General features: G+C 38.1%; 1 pseudogene; it reads right to left on the bottom strand.

The window, feature by feature from the left end:
* Positions 1 to 2,377: 2,377 nt before the first annotated feature.
* On the bottom strand, positions 2,378 to 3,787 carry LOC101284181 (40S ribosomal protein S15a-like; annotated as a pseudogene).
* Between the last annotated feature and the right edge of the window lie 12,815 nt (positions 3,788 to 16,602).

Raw genomic sequence — 16,602 nt, 5'->3', positions numbered from 1 at the left:
TTCTGAGGTCTGTGGAAAAGATTACAGGCCGCCCTTAGATGTGTGTTTAATTAGAAACTTGCCCCTCAGGCTGCATCTGTGATGTGATGATTAGTTAATAGGCCTCTTTCACAGAGAGATTGAGCTCCTGGGTCTCTTGCTCTTGCTGTGCCCTGGGAATGTTAGCTATTTAAGAACTCTTTTTCTTTGGTTATAGTTCTACGGGCTACCAGAGCCAGATCATGTGGAAGTGTCCCTTGGCAGCAGCTACAAAAATGAGGGTGCCAGACAAGGGCATAAGCTCCTCTCTGGGAGATACTGGTGAGCTGGTGAGGCAGAGGGAGAGCACAAAGATTGTGCCCACCAGCCTCTGTTCCCTGAGACCGCTTCCTTAGGCCATTAGTTGTGTATCAAACCAGAAGCCTATCTCTTAGGCCAAAGCTCCTGGACCAGCAAATAGGCTTCTCTCACAGAATGACTGGGAGGGTGTTTGAGTCTGCTGTGCAGTGCCCTGGGCGTGGTAGCCTACCAAAAACCGTCTCTCTGATTGTTACAGCCCCAGGGGACCTAGAAATGCATGCTCTCCTGGCCTCTAGAGTCAGGCAATCAAGGGGCATCCCCTAGACAGTGGCTGCAAAACTCAGGGCATCAGACACATGTCAAAGCTCCCTTCTGGGAGATACTGGTGCTCTAGATCACAGCAGAATTAAGAGCATGAAGATGATGCCCACTGGCTGCAGTGAGGAAGTAGTGGAGCATAAAAATGAGGCCTATAGGAATAAAAGAGAAAGAAAAAGAGGGCGACTGTTGGCTAAGCAAGGCGGAGTGACAGCACATAGTTGGCCCCCACCAGTCTCTGTTTCTGGAGAGTGTTTCAACAGCTCTTAGATGTGTGTGTAAAAATAGATGCCTGCCCCCCAGGCCAGTGCTTTAATATATGAAAACGAACCTCTTTCACTCAAGGTCTAAATGCAATCTGCTGCCTCAGCTGAGCCCTGGGGAGGGTGAGTCTAAGTGTGCAAACCCTTCTAGAGCCATTTCTCAGATTGCTACAGTTCTGTGGATCTTGTGGATGTGAGCCTGGTTGGTTTTCAAAGCTAGGTATTTGGGGGTTCATCTCTCAGGTGCAAGTATTAAAAGTTGGAGTGCTTGATGTGCGATTGATACCCTTCAATCCTCAGGGAGAAGCTCTGGGTTTTGAATTCCCTCCTGATTTGGGGTCACTGTATCAACAGTGGTATGTATAGCAAGATTGTGTTCCAGCCATTCCTACCCCCCTTTTTTAAAAATTTTGTTTATTTTATTTTGGGCTACGTTGGGTCTTTGTTGCTGCGTGCGGGCTTTCTCTAGTTGCAGTGAGTGGGGGCTACTCTTCATTGCGGTGCGCGGCCTTCTCATTGCGGTGGCTTCTCTTGTTGCGGAGCACAGGCTCCAGGTGCATGGACTCAGTAGTTGTGGCTCACAGGCTCTAGAGCGCAGGTTCAGTAGTTGTGGCACATGGGCTTAGTTGCCCTGCAGCATGTGGGATCTTCCTAGACCAGGGCTCAAACCCGTGTCCCCTGCATTGGTGGGCAGATTCTTAACCACTGTGCCACCAGGGAAGCCCCCTACCCATTTTAATGTGGTTTTCTTCTCATTTGCCCAGTGTAGTCCATGCTCAGCCAACATTTAAGTTTTTTTCCAGAGGAAGTTTATTCATATGTAGCTGTAGACTCGGTGGGTCTGTGAGAGGTGAGTTCAGGATCTTTCTATTTCACCATCTTGAACCGGAAATCGAATTCTTATATAGTGATCTTGTATCCTGTAAATTCACTTAACTCACTTATGGGCTCTAGTAGAGTTTTTATAGATTTCATCAGATTTTCTATATAGGGGAGCATGACATTTGTGGAAAAAAAGGCAATTTTACTTCTTCCCTTTCCAATATAGGTGGTTTTTATTTCTTATCTCTTGACCTTATTGCACTGGCTGGAATCTTTAATGTTGAGGTTTGGCATCTTTGTCTTCTTCCTGATCTTAGGGGAAAATTGATTCAGTTTTTCACAATTTAGTATGATGCTAGTTGTAGGATTTTAAGTAAATGCCCTTTAATGCGTTGAAGAATTTTCCTTCTATTCCTACTTTTCTGAGAGTTTTTGTCAGGAATGGATGTTGGATTTTGTCAAATGATTTTCTGCATCTATTGACATAATCAGAAATAATTATTTATATATTTATAGATGAATATTCTTTAGTTTGTTAATATGATGAATTATACACTGGTGGATTTTCAAGTGTCAAAACAATCTTGCATTCTTGGGATAAACTTCACTTGGTCAAATGTATTACTCTTTTTATAAATTTTGGATTCAATTTGCTAAAATTTTGTTTAGGATTTTTGTGTGTGTGTGTGTGTGTGTGTGTGTGTGTGTGTGTTACATGGGCCTCTCACTGTTGCGGCCTCTCCCATTGCGGAGCACAGTCGCCGGACGCGAAGGCTTAGCGGCCATGGCTCACGGGCCCAGCCGCTACGCAGCATGTGGGATCTTCCCGGACCGGGGCACGAACTCACGTCCCCTGCATCAGCAGGCGGACTCTCAACCACTGCGCCACCAGGGAAGCCCTCTGTTTAGGATTTTTGATATCTGTGTTTATAACATAGGAATATTGGTTTGCCATTTCTCTGTAATATCTTTGTCTGGTTTTGGTGTCAGGGTAATTCTGTAATCATAAAATGAGTTGGGAAGTATTCTCACCTTTTTAATTTTTTGAACGAGTTTATGAAGAATTTGTAAATGTTCAGTGGCATTCACCTGTGCTGCCCTATGGGCCTGAAGTTTTGTGGGAATGTTTTAAACTACAAATTCAATTTCTTTAATAGATAGGCTTTTCGGGTTATATATATTTCTTCCTTGGTAAGCTTGGGTAATCTGTGTCTTTCAAGAAATTTGCCCATTTTATCTAAGTTGTTGGATTTACTAGCATAAGGTTGTTCATAATATTTTCCCAGATTATTATTATTACACTTATGTGAAAAATCTCATGGGTAATTTGATAGGGATCACATTAAATCTGTATATTGCTTTGGATGTCCTCTGAGGCATTTTATTTGCATGTGTGTATTACATCCCTAGAAAAAGATCCAAGTATTTTCCCTCCAGTGTGTTTCGTCTTGCTTCTTCATGGTCCATGATGCCAGCTGAGGTTGTCAGTACAATGAAAAGAAACTGATGGGACGGGAGCACGTTATGCTGACATTTTTCTAGATCTTTGAGTTGCACGTCAAATCTGGGGCTGATCACAGTTATTTAGCCTGCCTATGAGGCTCACAACAATTTCCCCAGCCCCGTGATCATCGATGATTTCACATTTGCCAATGTAACCATGATTCATCATCACAGTTAGAAACCTGACGATGACTTTGGAGCATGGCCTAATAAGAACCTGGCGTTTGCCTCTTTTTTTGGCATTGTTGATACTGTTGAGAGTATCAGCCAGGACATTCATGCACACCAATATGGCGGCACAGAAAGATGGTGGAAAGAGCAGGATGGCCATTTTAACAATATTCTTCCAATCCAAGAGCATGGGATATCTTTCCATTTCTTCGAATCATCTTCAATTTCCTTTATTAATGTTTTATAGTTCTCAGTATATAAGTGTTTCACCTCTTTGGTTAGTTTTATTCCTAAGTATTCTATCTTTGGGGGATGCAATTTTTTTAATATAAATTTATTTTATTTATTTTTGGCTGCGTTGGGTCTTCATTGCTGCACGTGGGCTTTCTCTAGTTGCAGTGAGCGGGGGCCATTCCTCCTTGCAGTGCGCGGGCCTCTCATTGCGGTGGCCCCTCCTGTTGTGGAGCACAGGCTCCAGGCACGCAGGCCTCACCAGCTGTGGCTTGTGGGCTCCAGAGTGCAGGCTCAGCATTTGTGGCACACGGGCCTAGCTGTTCCGCAGCATGTGGGATCCTCCTGGAAGAGGGCTCGAACCCCTGTCCCCTGCATGGCAGTCAGATTCCTAACCACTGCGCCACAAGGGAAGCCTGGGGGGTGTGATTTTAAAAGGGATTCTTTTTTTACATTCCTTTCTGATATTTCATTTTTAGTGTAAAGAAATGCAACCGATTTCTGTATGTTAATCTTGTATCCTGCTACCTTGCTGAATTCATTGATCAATTCTAGGGTTTTCTATCTATAGTATCATGTCATCTGAATATAATGACACTTTTACCTCTTCCCTTCTAATTTGGATAGTTTTTATTTCTTTTTCTTACCTGAGTGCGTTGGCTAGGACTTCCAATACTGTGCTGAATAGAAGAGGTGAGAGTGGGCATCATTGTCTTGTTCTAGATTTTAACAGGAAGGCTTTCAGCTTTTCACCCCTGAGTATTATGTTGGCTGTGGGTTGTCATAAATGGCTTTTATTATGTTGAGATATGTTCCCTCTTTACCCACTTTGGTAAGAGTTTTTATCATGAATGGATGTTGAATTTTGTCAAATGCTTTTTCTGCATCTACTGAGATGATGGTGTGGTTTTTGTCTTTTCTTTTGTTTATGTGGTGTATCCCATTGATTTGCATACGTTGAACCATTCTTGTGAACTTGGGATGAATCCCATGTGGTCATGGTGTATAGTCTTTTTTATGTGTTGTTGGATTCGGTTTGCTAATATTTTGTCGAGAATTAGTAATTTAAAAAATATGGTAATAGACCAATGTAACCCAATACAGATTGGGGTTTAATAGATGATAAAGATGGAATTTCAAACTAATGGAGGAAAGGTAGACTATTTAGTATATGGTATTGGCACGACTGATTGGGTTTTTTTGGGGGGCGTAGGGGTGGGGCTTGATCCCTCCCTCATTCTTATATCAAAGTCAACTATAGACAAAACAAAAATATAAATGTAAAAGCAAAAGTATAAACATAATGAAGAAAATATTAGTAAATTATTGATATCATCTAAGAGTAGGAAAGACCTTTCTGAAATGACATAAAATTGCAATTGAAAAATCTGATTAAAACAAAATTGAAAAAAAACCCCACAAAGCCAACAAGTCTTATCTAGAACAACTAAAAACACCATAAACAAAATCAAAAGGTATATTGGGAAAACTATTTATAACTTTTTATAACTTATATCATGGGAAAATGGAGATTATATATATATATATATATATTTATAGATATAGATAGATCTCCTAAAAATCAGAATGAAAAAGTCCCTAGTAGAAAATAATGGGCACAGAACGTGAACAGATAATTTAAAGAAGAAATACAAATGATTGAGAAACATAAATATAGGCTCAACCCCAGTAATATAATGATGGTTTAAATTAGAGCAAGAATAAAATACTATTTTTCTTGCCTACCAGATTTATGAAAATTAAAAAGATTTTCAATATCCAATAAAGTCAGCCCTTCATATACTTGGGTTCTGCATCTACAGATTCATCCAACCATGGATCACAAAAACTCAGGGAAAAAAAAGTCCCAGAAAGTTCCAAAAAGCAAAACTTGAATTTGCGATGGGCTGGCAACTCTTTTTTTTTTTTTTGTGGTACGTGAGCCTCTCACTGTTTGTGGCCTCTCCCGTTGCGGAGCACAGGCTCTGGACGCGCAGGCTCAGCGTCCATGGCTCACGTGCCCAGCCGCTCCGTGGCATGTGGGATCTTCCCGGACCAGGGCATGAACCCATGTCCCCTGCATCGGCAGGCGGACTCTCAACCACTGCGCCACCAGGGAAGCCCCAAGGACTGGCAACTCTTTACATAACATTTACATTGTATTTACAACTATGTATTTAGTATTTGCATTGTATTATGTATTGTAAGTAATCTAGAGATGACTTAAAGTATCAGGGAGGATGTGCATAGCTTATATGCTAATACTACACTGTTCTATGTAAGGGACTTGAACATCCAAGGATTTTGGTATCCATAGGGATCCTGGAAACAATCCCCCTGAGGATACCGAGGGACAGTTGTATATGGGAGTGTGATAATTCTGTACTACTGTAACAGAGACAAAACAAAGTGGTTTAACAAAGATGCTCAAAGATGATCTGTCTTCCTGCTCTCAGGGCTTTTGCAACTTTTGCTCCATAATGCCAACAGCCCCTTCCAATTTATGTCCTGTCTTGCCTTGGATTGATGTGGCTACATTGTGCTCTCCCAGGCTGGTCTTAAGTCATGCCCAACAAGGGTCAGACGTTTCTTGTCTGAATGGGGCTGCTGTTCTCCTGTTGTACATGGGCCCCTTGCTTCTCCTCCTCTCCTGGCAGTACTGTGCGGAAGGCAGGGGTGTGGTCAACAGAGAGTGAGAACCTGGTCTAGGAATGCAGTGATTCTGGCCTAAAGAGCTCAGGAGAAGTCACTGTTGGAAAATCTGTTGTTCTATTTTCATGCTATAAAATTCCAAATGGTAAATTTTACATGACTAGAAAATGAATGATGGTTCTTGTTTTCCTGCATACTCAGGGTAAGACTTGCTCTCATCATCAAAGAGCACAGTGTCCCTCTCTGACAGTCACTGGAAGTGGCTGGATGCTGCACTCTAGGGAGCAATAATGTAACCAGCATTAAATAATTGGTACTGGGGGACTGCATAGGTGAGATGACCTATATTGTTTCAGTATAAACAAATTCCCAAGAGTTATGGTATTTAAAGTAATAACACAGTTGCTACTTTTTTCTCCAGGTGGGATATAATATTAGCCAGAAAGGGTGATTTGTCAATAAAGAAGAGCTAGTTCCTGGACCTGAACAGGAAAATATGATGCATTTATTGAACAATAAACAAATATTTAAGTACTTTCTACTCATTATTCTAAATCTTCATCAATAAATCTCTGTACCTTACATGGACCAATAAATTTTGTAATACATTTAAAAGTTAAATTGTTTACTTTGTAACCAGAAAGAAGTACAGGTTTTTTAAAAGACTAGGAAGAATTACACCAAAGTTTTATAGTGATTGTGTCTTGAGTGTTGGCTTCTTAAGAGACTTTTTGGTTTCTTTTTTATATGTTCTATAATGTGGTCACAATAAATTAGAAAATAATAACTTGGACATGGCCACATAGCTAATTAAGTAGAAGAAACAAATTCTCCTTGAGTTCAGAGGCCATACTCTTTTTTTCTCTTAAAACAATTTAAAAAGTAATAAAAGGTATATAATTCAAAACATACAAAAGGACTAGTGAGAAATAAATCTTCCTCCCAATCTGTTGTTCAATTATCTAGTTCCTTTCCTCAGAGGCAGCCACTGTTAGTTTCTTTGTATCCTTCAAGAGACAGAAAATGTAGCTCTGTGTGTGTGTGTGTGTTTTCTTTTTAAACACAAATGACAAATACATACACACACACACACTCTTCAGTACTTTGCTCTTTTCATTGATACATCCTGGAGATCTGATCATGTCAGTATATAAAAAACAGACAACTGTACATTATTATATTAAATGGATATTTGCACCATGATTTATTAACTCATCCTCAACCTACTGCTATTTCAAAGAATATTGAACTTAATAATATTCTCACACATATGCTTAGAAATACATGTGAGAGTATATAGGTGGGATAAATTGCTATAAGTGGATTTGCTAAGTCAAAGGGGATACTTATTTAAAGTATATTGCTAAATTACTCACTTCAGAGGTAGTCCCAGTTTTACACTTTCACCAAAAAAAGCATGTATATCTTTCACCCCAAGCTCGCCTACTTCCTAAACTTTGCCATTTCCCATGCTCTTTTTAGTGTAGCACACTGCCTGGCTCTGAGTCCCAATTCTAGCATTTACTAGGTTTGTGACTTTTGGAAGTCAATTTAATGTCTCTGAACCTTCACCCTTAATGAAGATAATATCCATTTTCCATAGTTTCTATCAAAGTTAAAGGTGATATGTGAGAGACCAAACATTACACACATGGTAGGCAGAATCAGTATTTTTATATATTCTACATATAAATAGCTCTTGTACTTTTCTTCCACTTCTCCACTTCTATTCTTAGACAGCAACTGTTGTGGCTTTATTATTCACCTACTTGCTTTCAGTATCTTTTTCACATGTCATCCCCCCTTCCCTCAAATCTGATGGTCAAATGAATCTTCCTGAATTCAAGTTCTAGTTGTTACTCCCCTGCCTTAAAAAACAAAAACAAAGCCAAACCTGTGTAACTAAGTGGAAATTCTGTACCGTATTCTCCATTATCTAGCCCCACTCTACCTTCCTAAGTGATTAGAGAGGTGCTATCACAAGTGCATCTGCTATCCATATATTGATTAATACCAGACAGATGCTTTGCTAATTAGTACAGCAAATGTCAGAAATGGGTTTTTATTAAATTGATGGCTTGTCATTAGCATGATGAATGTTAGAAATGGACTCTCACTGAGAAATTACAGATATTCAAGATATGTATTAATAGATTGGCTAAAATGTTCAGACACTCCCCATTATTTTGTGAACTGGGTGTAAGTTCTATGTGCTTTACCCTTAGAGGTGGTTCCCAAATTTTGAACACCCAGCAGTTCCATGGCCAGACTTCGGGTCTAACGCATTTCTGGTTGTTTCATGTCCATTTAAAGGAATATTATCTCATCTGGTATGAGTGAACCTGTCATGCAAAGTGTGATCAAATCACCCAAACTGGTGAAGAGCAGGACTTCATCAGAGTTACAAAACAAGTTGTATGGACAGTTTTGTGCTTGCTTGTAGTAATGCTCAGCAAAGGTGTGAGAGGCAGAATTTGATCTAAGACTGACTTTCATCATATCGTGTTAAACAAGGGTGCGGGGGAATAGCTAACTCTCATCCATGCTAAACTTTTTTTTGCCAGTAAAATCCCTAAGAGTTGTACATGACGACATTGTCTTGGATCAGTTGGGAATAATTGGATGTACATTTATAACATCTTGAACTCCCCTCTCAATTCCAACAGTATTAAATCTGCATATCACTTAGTGCATTTCAAAATTTGTCTTTGTGGTCCACTTTATACCACTGGTAGACTAAGTTTCTTTAAAAAATTTAAAAAAAATTGTTTACCTTTTGACCCCCTTCACCCATTTCTGCTACCTCTTCCCCCAACTACCCCTGGCAACCATCAATTCATTCTCTGTATCTATGAGGTCGGTTTTTTGTTTGTTTGTTGTTAGAGTCAGTATTTAAGAGAGATCATGCAGTATTTCACTTGACATAATTCCCTCGAGGTCCATCATGTTGTCACAAATGGCAAGATTTCAATCTTTTTTATAACTGAATAATATTCCATTATTCCATATATATATATATATATATATATATATATTCACATTTTCTTTATCCATACAACTATTGATGGACACACTTAGGTTGCTTCCGTATTTTGGATATTGGAAATAATGCTGCAGTGAATATGGGGATACGTTTATCTTTTTGAGTTAGTGTTTTTATTTTCTTCAGATAAATACCCAAAAGTGGAATTGCTGGATCATATGGTAGTTCTATTTTTAATTTTTTGAGAAACCTCCATACTGTTTTTAATAGTGGCTGCACCAGTTTACATTGCCACCAACTGTGCACAAGTGTTCCCTGTTATCCACATCTTTGCCAACACTTGCTATTTTTTGTCTTTTTAGTAATAGCCATTCTAACAGGTTTGAGGTAATAACTCATTGTGGTTTTGATTTGCATTTTCCAGATCATTAGTGATGTTGAGATTCTTTTTTTAAAAAATTTTTTATTGAAACATAGTTGATTTACAATGTTGTGCTAGGTTCAGGTGTACAGCAAAGTAATCTAGTTATATATATGAGTGTGTGTGTGTGTGTGTGTGTATATATTTTTTACATTCTCTTCCATTATAAGTTATTACCGATATTGAGTATAATTCCCTGTACTATACAGGGAGTCCCTACTATACAGCAGGTCCCTGTTGGTTATCTATTTTATATATAGTAGGGTGTATATTTTAATCCCAAACTCTTAATTTATCCCTTCCCTCCCCTTTGGTAACCATAGTTTGCTTTCTATATCTGTGAGTCTATTTCTGTTTTGTAAATAAGTTCATCTGTGTGATATTTTAGATTCCACATATAAGTGATATCATATGGTATTTTTCTCTTTCTGACTTACTTCACTTAGTATAGTAATCTCTAGGTCCATCCATGTTGCTGCAAGTGGCATTATTTCATTCTTTTTTATGGCTAATATTCCATTGTGTGTGTATGTATATATATATATATATATATATATACATACACACATATACCACATCTTCTTTATCCATTCATCTGTTGATGGACACTTAGGTTGCTTCCATGTCTTGCTATTGTAAATAGTGCTGCAATGAATTGGGGTGCATGTATCATTTCAGATTATGGTTTTCTCCAAATATATGCCCAGGAGTGGGATTGCAGGATTATATGGTAGCTATTTATTTATTTATTTTACTTCTTTACTTACTGCACCATGCAGCATGCGGGATCCCTGTTCCCCGATCAGGGATCGAACCCATGCCTCCTGCACTGGAAGCACAGAGTCTCAACCGCTGGACCACCAGGAAAGTCCTGGTAGCTCTATTTTTAGTTTTTAAAGGAACCTCCATACTGTTCTTCGTAGTGGCTGTATCAATTTACATTCCCACAAACAGTGTAGGAGGGTTCTCTTTTCTCCACATCCTCTCCAGCATTTATTATCTGTAGACTTTTTTTTTTTTTTTTTTTTTGCACTGCACTGAGCAGGCTGCGGGATCTTAGTTTTCTGACCAGGGACCAAACCTGTGCCGCCTGCGATGGTAGTGTGGATTCTTAACCACTGGACTGCCAGGGAAGTCCCTAGACTTTTTGATGATGGCCATTCTGACTGGTGTGAGGTGATACCTCATTGGAGTTTTGATTTGCATTTCTCTAATGATTAGTGATGTTGAGCATATTTGCATGTGCTTTTTGGCCATCTGTATGTCTTCTTTGGAGAAACGTCTATTATTTTTTTTGGCTGCATCAGGTCTTTGTTGTGGCTTGCAGCCTTCTCTCTAGTTGTGGCGTGTGGGTTTTCTCCAGTTGTGGTGCATGCGCTCTGTAGTTCTGTCACACGGGCTCTCTCGTTGAGGCACACGAGCTCAGTAGTTGCAGCATGCGGGCTTAGTTGCCCCATGGCATGTGGGATCTTAGTTCCCTGACCAGGGATTGAACCTGTGTCCCCTGCATTGGAAGGCAGATTCTTTACCACTGGACCACCAGGGGAGTCCCTAGAAATGTCTGTTTAGATCTTCTGCCCATTTTATTATTGGGTTGTTTTGATATTGAGCTGTATGAGCTATTTGTATATTTTGGAGATTAATCCCTTGTTGGTCACATTGTTTGCAAATATTTTCTCCCATTCTGTAGGTTGTCTTTTCATTTTGTTTATGATTTCCTTTGCTTTGCAAAAGCTTTTAAGTTTAACTAGGTCCCATTTGTTTACTTTTGTTTTTATTGTCATTACTCTAGGAGGAGACAGATCCAAAAAGATATCTGCGATATGTTTCAAACAGTGATCTGCCTATGTTTTCCTCTAGGAGTTTTAAAATATCTGGTTTTACATTTAGGTCTTTAATCCATTTTGAATTTATTTTTGTGTATGGTATTAGAGAGTGTTCTAATTTCATTCTTTTACACATAGCTGCCCAGTTTTCCCAGCACCACTTATAGAAGAGACTGTCTTTTCTCCATTGTATATTCCTGGCTCCTTTGTCTTAGACTAATTGGTCATAGGTGCGTGGGTTTATTTCTGAGCCTTCTGTCCTGTTCCATTGATCTATGTCTGTTTTTGTGCCAGTACCATACTGTTTTGATGACTGTAGCTTTGTGGTATAGTCTGAAGTCAGGGAGTCTGATTCCTCCAGCTCCATTTTGCTTTCTCAAGATTGCTTTGGCTATTCAGGGTCTTTTGTGTTTCCATACAAATTAAAATTTTTTTTTGTTCTAGTTCTGTGAAAAATGCCATTGGTAATTTGATAGGAATTGCACTGAATCTGTAGATTGCCTTGGGTAGTATAGTCATCTTGACAATATTGATTTTTTCTATCCAAGCACACAGTACATCTTTCCCTCTGTTTGTATCATCTTCGATTTCTTTCATCAACATCTTATGGTTTTCAGAGTACAGGTCTTTTGCCTCTTTAGATAGGTTTATTCCTAGGTATTTTATTCTTTTTGATTCAGTAGTAAATGGGATTGTCTCCTTAATTTCTGTTTCTGATATTTTGTTGTTAATGTATAGGAATGCAAGAGATTTTTGTGTATTAATTTTGTATCCTGCAACTTTACTGAATTCATTGATGAGCTCTAGTAGTTTTCTGGCAGCATCCTTAGAATATTCTGTTTATAGTATCATGTTATCTTCAAACAGTGACAGTTTTACTTCTTCTTTTCCAATTTGCATTCCTTTTATTTCTTTTTCTTCTCTGATTGCCATGGCTAGACTTTCAAAACTATGTTGAATAAAAGGGGTGAGAGTGGGCATCCTTGTCTCATTCCTGATCTTAGAGGAAATGCTTTCAGCTTTTCACTGTTGAGAATGTTAGCTGTGGGTTTGTCATATATGACCTTTATTATGTTGAGATAGGTTCCCTCTTTGCCCACTTTCTGGAGACATTTGTTTCTTTGTTTTTTTTTTTATCATAGATGGATGTTGAATTTTGTCAAAAGCTTTTTCTGCATCTATTGAGATGATCATATGGTTTTTATTCTTCAATTTGTTAATGTGGTGTATCACACCGATTGATTTTCAGATACTGAAGAATACTTGTATCCCTGGGATAAATCCCACTTGACCATGGTGTATGATCCTTTTAATGTATTGTTGGATTTGGTTTGCTAGTATTTTGTTGAGGATTTTTGCATCTATGTTCATCAGTGGTATTGGCCTGTAATTTTCTTTTTTTGTGGTATCTTTGTCTGGTTTTGGTACCAGGGTGATGGTGCCGTCAGAATGAGTTTGGGAGTGTTCCTTCCTCTGCAATTTTTGGGAATATTTTCAGAAAGATAGATGGTAACTCTTCTCTAAATGTTTGATGTAATTCGTCTGTGAAGCCATCTGGTCCTAGACTTCTGTTTGTTGGGAGTTATTAAATCATTGTTTCAATTTCAGTAGTTGCGATTGGTCTGTTCATGTTTTCCATTTCCTGGTTCAGTCTTGGGAGATTTTACCTTTCTAAGGATTAGTCCATTTCTGTTTGGATGTCCATTTTATTGGCACATAGTGGCTTTTCATAGTCTCTTAATGTCTTTTGTATTTCCGTGGTGTTTGTTATAACTTATCCTTTTTCATTTCTAATTTTATTGATTTGGGCCCTCTCCATGTTTTTCTTGATGAGTCTGGATAAAAGTTTATCAACTTTGTTTATCTTTTTCATGTATCTGTTGGCCATCTGTATGTCTTCTTTGGAAGAATGCCTATTCAGATCTTCTGCCCATTTTTAAGTAGGTATATGTATTTTTTCCTATTAAGTCATATGAATGCTTTATATATTTTGGATATTAATCCCTTATCAGATATATTATTTGCAAATATTTTCTCCCATTCAGTAGGTTACCTTTCCATTTTGTTACTGGTTTCCTGTCCTGTGCAGAAGCTTTTTAGTTTGATCTAGTCCAACCTGTTTACTTTTGCTTTTGTTGTTTTTGCTTTTGGTGTCAGATTAAAAACATCATTACTAAAACCTGTGTCAAGGAGCTTACCACCTATCTTTCTTCTAGGAGTTTTGTGGTTTCAGGTCTTATGTTTAAGTCTTTAATCCATTTGAGTTAATTTTTGTGTATGGTGTAAGATAGTGGTCCAGTTTCATTATTTTGCATGTGGCTGTCCACTTTTCCTAACGTCATTTCTTAAAGAGATTGTCCTTTCCCCACTGTGTATTCTTGGCTCCTTTGTCATAAATTAATTGATCATATATGTGTGGGTTTATTTCTGGGCTCTTACTTCTGTTCCATTGACTTGTGTGATTGTTTTTATGCCAATAACGTACTGTGTTAATTACTATAACTCTGTAATATAAGTGGACCCTTGAACAACATGGGTTTGAACTGTATGGATTCACTTATACCTGGATTTTTCACTAAATACACACTACAGTACTACGCAAGCAGTGTGGAACTGCAGATATGGAGGGCTGACTGTTAAGTTATACACACAGATGACTGTGTGGCAGGTTGGTGCCCTTAACCCCTCCATTGTTGAAGAGCCAACTCTAGTTTGAAATCAGGGAATGTGATGCCTCCAGCTTTGTTCTTTTTTCTCAAATTTGCTTTGGCTATTCAGTGTCTTTTGTGGTTCTATACAAATTTTAGGATTGTTTGTTCTATTTCTGTGAAAAATGTCATTGGAATTTTGTTAAGAATTTTATTGAGTTAGTAGATTGCTTTGGGTAGTACGGACATTTTAACAATATTCTTCCAATCCATTAGCACAGGGTATCTTTTTATTTGTGTTGTGTTCAGTTTCTTTCATTAACATTTTGTACTTTTCAGTATACATGTCTTTCACCTCCTTGGTTAAATTTATTGCTAGGTATTTTATTCTTTTTGATGTAATTGTAAAAAGGATTGTTTTCTTAGTTTCTTTTTCTGATAGTTCATTATTAGCATATAAAAATGTAAGAGAGTTTTTGCATTGATCCTGTATCCTGAAACGTTACTGAATTCATTTATTAGTTCTATCAGTTTTTTGGTAGAGTCTTAAGGGTTTTCTACATATTGTATTATGTCATCTGTAAATAGTGAGTTTTAGTTCTTTCTTTCCAATTTGGATGCCTTTTATTCCATTTTCTTGCTTAATTGCTCTAGTTAGGACTTTCAATACTATGTAGAATAAAAGTGGTGGAAGTGGGCAGCCTTGTCTTGTTCCTGATCTTAGAGAAAAAGCTTTTAGCATTATACTGTTGAATATGATGTTAGCTGTAGGTCTGTCATATATGGTCTTTGTTATGTTGAGGTATGTTTCCTCTATCCCCACTTTGTTGAGAGTTTTTATCATGAATGGACGTTGAATTCAGTCAGATGTTTTTCTGCATCTAATGAGATGATCGTATGATTTTTACCACTCATTTTGTTAATATGGACATTGAAACATCCTTGCGTACCTGATATAAAGCCCACTGGATCCTTTTAATGTATTGTTGAATTTGGTTTGCTAATATTTAGTTGAGGATTTTTACATCTGTGTTCATTAGGGACATTGGCCTGACATTTTCTTTTCTTGTGGCATCCTTGTCTGGTTTTGGTATCAGGGTAATGCTGGCCTCATACATTGAGTTTGGAAGAATTCCCTCCTCTTCTGTTTTTTGGAAGAGTTTGAAAAAGGGTTGGTATTATTTCTTCTTAGAATGTTTCGTAAAATTCACCAATGAAGCCACTTAATCCTGAACTTCTGTTTGTTGGGGAGTTTTTGATTACTGATACAATCTTGTTACTAGTAATCGGTCTGTTAAGATTTTCTATTTCTTCACAGCTGCCTTGAAAGGTTGTATGTTTCTAGTAATTTATCCATTTCTTCTAGATCATCCAATCTGTTGGTGTATAATTGTTCGTATTGGTCTCTTCTAATCTTTTGTATTTCGGTGGTATCAATTATAATTGATTATATTTTATAATTGATACCACTTTCATTTCTGATTTTATTTATTTGAGTCCTCTTTTTTCTCTTGCTGTGTCTAGCTAAAGTTTTGTCAATTTTGTTTATCTTTCCAAAAAGCAGCCCTTAGTTTCCTTGATCTTTTTTATTGTCTTTTTAGTCTCTATTTCATTTATTTTTGCTCTGATCTTTGTTATTTCCTTTTACTAACTTTGGTCTTTGTTTGTTCTGCTTTTTCTAGTTCCTTGAGGTGTATAGTTAGGTTGTTTGAGACTTTTCTTGTTGTGTGAGGTATGCATTTATAGCTATGAACTTCCCCCTTTAACTGCTTTTGCCGCAACCCATAAATTTTGGTATGTTCTGTTTCTTTCTCTTTTTTTTGGTCTCAATGTATTTTTAAAATTTTTTTCAATTTTAATCTTTATTTTTGGCTGCATTGGGTCTTCATTGCTGCACGCAGGCTTTCTCTAGTTGTGCCACGTAGGAGCTACTCTCTTCATTGTGGTTCATGGGCTTCTCATTGCAGTGGCTTCTTTTGTTGCAGATCACAGGCTCTAGGTGCATGAGCTTCAGTAGTTGTAGCACATGGGCTCAGTAGTTGTGGCACACGGGCCCTGGAGCGTGCAGGCTTCAGTAGTTGCAGCACATGCACTCAGTAGTTGCAGCACGTGGGCTCTAGAGTGCATGGGCTTCAGTAGTTGTGGCACATAAGCTTAGTTGCTCCATGGCATGTGGGATCTTCCTGGACCAGGGATCGAACCAATGTCCCCTTCATTGGCAGGCAGATTCTTAACCACTGTGCCACCAGGAAAGTCCCTCAAGGTATTTTTTTTCTTTTGACTTCTTTGACCCATTGATTGTTCAGTAGTATCTTGTTTAATCTCTACATATTTTTGCATTTTCCAGTTTTCTTCGTGTAACTGATTTCTAGTTTTATACTGCTGTGGTCAGAAGAGATGCTTGATATGACTTCTCCTAAATTTATTAAGACTTGTTTAGTGGCCTAACATATGATTTATCCTGGAGAATGTTCCATGTGTACTT

The sequence above is a fragment of the Orcinus orca genome, chromosome 6, assembly GCF_937001465.1.
Source record: "Orcinus orca chromosome 6, mOrcOrc1.1, whole genome shotgun sequence".
Lineage (NCBI taxonomy): Eukaryota > Metazoa > Chordata > Mammalia > Artiodactyla > Delphinidae > Orcinus > Orcinus orca.
This window is presented reverse-complemented; position numbering and strand designations above follow the sequence as displayed.